At 36.3% G+C, this 5,508-nt stretch overlaps 1 pseudogene; it reads left to right on the plus strand.

Moving 5' to 3' along the window:
• The first annotated feature begins 314 nt into the window (after window positions 1-314).
• On the plus strand, window positions 315-1,519 carry LOC149154391 (isocitrate dehydrogenase [NAD] regulatory subunit 3, mitochondrial pseudogene; annotated as a pseudogene).
• Window positions 1,520-5,508: the final 3,989 nt, after the last annotated feature.

Genomic DNA, 5,508 nt, shown 5'->3' on the forward strand with positions numbered 1-5,508 from the left:
GTTTCGTGGACCCATAACCCATAGGTCCCAAGATCCATAACCCACAGGTCCCAAGATCGGGCTTGTAAAAATTTTGAAAACGAAGAGACCCCAGAATTCGTTTTCATCAAAGTGGTATCAGAGCGGGAAAAGATTTCCTGCGGAGAGGAGTTTTTTTTGGCATGCGAAGAAAGGAGGTACGAAGAAAGAAGAGGTACAGTTTGTTGAAGATTTGTAAGCTTGTAGTTTTTTTAATTTATTTTGTGAAGGTGAGAAAATTGCAGCAAACCTGGAGCAGAAGCGGTCGATTGGTTCGAGAGGAGAGAACCACGGCGATGCCGAGAGGCCTAAGCTCAGGAGAGAAGCTTGGTAGGGCATCTGGTAGCACGGAGGACTTGCTATTGCACAGAAGGCAGTTCCACCGACGAAGTGAAACAGTGGGTAGAATTGCGAAGGCACCTCAATAAAAAAAATTAGAGGAAGAAGACGCGTGGACAATCACATGGACAGCCAGATCAACCTTGAACAAGATTCAGTTAATGAACTAATTTTAGTTAAAAAATCAGTTAAAACTGAATGTATGTGTAATAAGAACTGAAGAATTCATGAGTGAATCAAGAAGAAGAAGAAGGAGGATAAACCCCTATGCGTGAGAGAGGGCAAAATGTGTCAAAATGTAATTGCTGGAGGAATCTAGATTAAGGCTGAGATGCTTTAAAATTGTAATCTGAGTTTGTACATAATAAAAATGTGTTTTATGTGAACTTGCGTCTGTGTATGTTTTTCCACTGAATTAGTTGCCAGCGTTTTTGTTTTATTTTTCTGGAGCACGAGGTCGTCCCTGGTGTGGTCGAAAGCCTCAAGGTGATAACAAAGTTTTGTTCAGAGCGGATTGCAAAGTATGCTTTTGAGTATGCTTATCTCAACAATCAGAGGACGGTGACAGCAGTGCACAAGGCAAATATAATGAAGCTTGCTGATGGACTTTTCTTGGAGTCTTGCCGTGAGGTTGCAAAGAACTGCCCTGGCATAAAGTATAATGAGATCATTGTTGATAACTGCTGTATGCAACTTGTTTCAAAGCCTGAACAATTTGATGTTATGGTTACACCAAATATGTATGGTAATTTGGTGGCAAATACTGCGGCTGGTATTGCAGGTGGCACTGGGGTTATGCCGGGAGGAAATGTTGGTGCTGACCATGCTATTTTTGAACAAGGAGCCTCTGCTGGGAATGTTGGGAATGTAAGGTTGGTTGTGAAGAAGAAAACCAACCCAGTGGCATTATTATTATCTTCGGCAATGATGCTGCGGCATTTGCAGTTTCCTTTCATTTGCAGACCGGTTGGAACAAGCTGTTATGGGCGTCATCAAAGAAGGGAAATTCCGCACAAAAGATCTTGGAGGGGATAGTACTACTCAAGAGGTGGTAGATGCTGTTATTGAAAAGTTGGAGCAATCCAAAAGGCTGTGGAAATTGCGCCAAGAACGTGAACGAGACCAGAGAGATGTCTTTCCTTGTGGTTGGATCAGTGGGTAGTGCTACGCAAAACATGTTGAGAAGACTATGAGAAGGTTCAGTTAGGTTTCATGGAAAATTTTTATGTGGATGGGTTCACATTTCTATGTTTATAATAATGGTGAATATGTGCATTATTTGATGTTCTTGATCATTATTTCCACTTTCACTGAGGCTTAAATGTGTCTGTTTCACTCTTATTTGTAAAAAGCTCATCACCCACACTAGGGGAGGTTAGGTGAACATTTGTCTACGTGGCGTGGGCATAAATTGCCCAAAAATACTTCCTTAATGAAATTGCATATAAATGAGGTAAGGATTGCATAATAAAGATGCAATGTAATGTTTCATAGGGTTTTGAATCTATATAAGAAATTAAAATATATAATTTCAATAAACTAAATAATGAATTTTAGTAAAAATTTTATTGTTAGATTTTCATAAGGGAAAATAACAAAAAAGGGAATGTTGTTTTTTTTACAATAAAAATATCTTATAATAACGAAACACAATGAGTATAACCAATAGTGCAAAAAGGTATACAAAATCTTTCTTTCCATTAAATTATTATATAGTTTAGTAAGTTCACATTTATATACAATAAGAACTAGGATTTTTTTCCTAGAACTCTATAATGAGTATAACCAATAGTGCAAAAAGTATACAAAATCCTTCTTTCCATTAAATTATTATATAGTTTAGTAAGTTCACATTTATATACAATAAGAATTAGGATTTTTTCCTAGAACTCTATAAGTATATTTACGACGTAAGGCTTTCCCTCTGGAAAGAACTCCCTTAAAATTTTTGCTGTCTTCATATGTTCCATTTGCATATGTTCCATTTGATATGAGGTTAGATGATTGAAATGTTTACCACAGTCAAAGTCAAAAATCTTATCATAACTACTTTTCCAACTACCTTTTAAACTATAACTACTTTTCAAACTACCTTTGCCCCGCCCTATTGAAGAAAGAATTCTTACACTCTATTCTTGAGCATCGGTTGCAAACAATTTGTTACATGTATGAAAGGCAAGCATCAAAAGAACTCAGAAAGAGAGCCATATATTTGGGTTTGCCATTTATAGCTGAATGGTTCAGAAGCAAAGGACATTTCATAAAATCTCAAGTCACAGCAGCAACCGGAGTTTTTGCACTAATACGGTTACTAGAAGATATCAAATAGCAGCCCAGTGCAGAGGAGAATTATTCTCAAGATGATTTGGAAGCATTTTTACAGTCCAACAAAGAATTCATTATGAAGTCACTTTGGAAAGTAAATGTGCCTGACATTGAAGGCACCCTCTCAAATGTGTGCCACATGGTGTTGCAAGATAAGAGTGCCAAGAATGAAGAAGTTGGAGCTCGTGCGAAAGGTTTGAAGATTCTGGGAAAGATTTTCTGAACCGTGAAACTACAAAATGAAAATCGAATTCTGGAAAAAAACACTTTTGGTAGGTTGTGGAAAAAAGAATTCAGAAACGTTCGAAGCTCTCCAGATACATCACCAAAGAGTCATGGCGGCGCGACACCATTTTTCTATGAGGGCTGTGGAATTGGATCGTGGTTCCGTCTGTCAATGGAAACCGTTTTGCGGTTTTGGAATGGTGGAGCAAGAAAGGCTTTTCCAGCGTGATTTAAGTTCCAATAAAATGGTTTTAATTTGCTATTTTCTATGCAAATTAGATTTTATGATATATACAGAATAAGGATTTTATGATTCATAATTTATAGGAAAATTATTATATTCAACGTTATTTTTATAAACAATTCTGCAATCAAATGGTATACCTGCCGAGTGCGCTTTCCTTGACTATTTAGCTCTGTTACTAAATTTTTCACATGAAGAAACATGTAACTAGAATCGAATGTCATACTATGACATAATTGATTATATAATGTTATTATTTATCTTCATTCTTTAGATGTTATTTGGGAATATAGTCACTATCAGAGTGATAATAAAATTATATAAGAATTGTTATTAATATCTATTATTAATATAAAGTTTTATATAAAAAATAATTTAAGTAAATAAAATAATTTTATTAATATTTAATAAATTTGTTATTAAATTTCTTAAAACGTTTAGTTAAAAAAATAAAATTCCGTTGTGCAAATATGTTAAAATGGGGATTTGTAATTCACTCCTAGATTTAGGGAGGCCAAAAATGCCTCTACTTGCTTTCTAACTAATTACTTATAGATCATAGCTATCAAGTTTGGTTGAATTCAGTTCTATTTTGTAATTTTTAAATGTAGGAATATGGTTAGATAAAAATTATGCTCCATGTCATTATTTTGATTGGAATTTACTCACAAAATTTAGTATTGATAATTCATATTATGTTGATATTTGAAAAATATTTTCATTTGTCTAATGTACACCTTGGTTGTGACAATGAGAAGCTTATTTCTCCAATCTCTTGCTTGCTAGCTAATTATGAATTAAACCTCTTGTTATCATTCCAAGAAACTCTCCTAGGTTGCAGATCGGAGATGCCTGGTAACATATAATTTTCAATATTGTTCTCTAAACTATTGGAATGAATGATGGTTTGGATCAAGTTAGATAATCTTTTCAGCTCTATTCTCATTCAAGACATGCATGAACACCCTCAACAATACAAGGCTTTAGACTACTAATGCTCAATAGTTTATAGATTCAATGGAAAGATGGAGAATACTGATTGTACCAGCAGATGCATACATAAACATATATGAATGGCCAGCTACAAGAAGCAAATGAAATTTGCAAATCTAGTTTATCAATGCAGAGATAAGATGACAGTTATCTGGCATGCATTAGACACATCAGAAAACATGACTAAATTATTCATGTGCAAGCATAGAATAGCAGAGAAAATGGAATTGAAAATGTAACAACAAAAGAAGCTTATATTGCTAGAATGAAGATGAGAAGCTTGAAGGAACAGAGTAGCAATAATCTCCAAAAGTTGAACCCCTGTTACATCTAGTTTTTAGCCTTTTATAGACCTTTACAATGCTCCTGATCTCTCAAAGGCTCAGAGTGTCTTAATCCATCCTCCTTGTCTCTTCAACAACTTTGATGCCCTCTAGGCAAGCATGGATTCAGAGGTTTCTTCTTCTGATAGAAGAGTAACCACTTTCTGATATTTTGGTTGTGCTAGCAAGGAGCTCTCTCTTGCCAGAGATGCCCACAGTCACTTTTGTTGTTTTCAGCTATGTCGCGTTGTTGATGCACCATGAGGTATCTGTTTCGGGCTACAACGTGCTGTGGCCCTTCTCATTCTTTTTCTGGTCTCTATTTCCCAGCAAACTATCTACTGGGATTTGTTATATGGTGGAATGGGTCTTTGGGCCTTTGTTTTTCCCTTTAAACTGCAAATAGTGACTGTTTCTGTTATAAATAGCGAAAACACTGCAACACTGATAAATTCTGCCCATCACTGTTCATTTCGGACTTCAAAAGTCCTCAGATATGGCCTATTCTCCCATCTGGTCTGCCCTCTGGGTCGCTATCGCAAGTCGCTGATGGCCTGTTCCTAGCTTCCCTTTGTATTTTGCAATAAGGTGAAAAACACTAAAAATCATGAAAAAACTGTCGTGGCGGACTTGAAAATATATATATTTTTATTCCGGAAACCCATCGGGTCCAGGATTCATCGCTATCGCAAGGCCCCAAGGCTTCCTTTGTATTTAGTTGAAACAATGAAAATACACAAAAAAGTTAAAATATGGGCTTTAGCGGATTTGAAAAGATATATATTTTGCTTCCCGAACCCTTTCAGGTCCGGGCTTCATCACAATCGGCGCTGCCTTGTAATGTGTTTAAAACAGGGCTTCCTGCGGACCTCAAAATTTATAAACTATCGTATATAATGTCGTCAGGTCCAGCTCATCGGGTCGCACACTTTCCTGTGCCTAGGCCCCGCCCCATGGTATAGTGATGATGCGATATAGCGATGTGATAAATCGCAATCACTAATCGCTCAATGCCCGGGCCTTTATTTAAATTGCTGATAC

Source organism: Pinus tabuliformis, chromosome 9 (assembly GCF_031772625.1).
Source record: "Pinus tabuliformis cultivar Carrire ecotype Pingquan chromosome 9, CPIR1, whole genome shotgun sequence".
NCBI classification, from domain to species: domain Eukaryota; kingdom Viridiplantae; phylum Streptophyta; class Pinopsida; order Pinales; family Pinaceae; genus Pinus; species Pinus tabuliformis.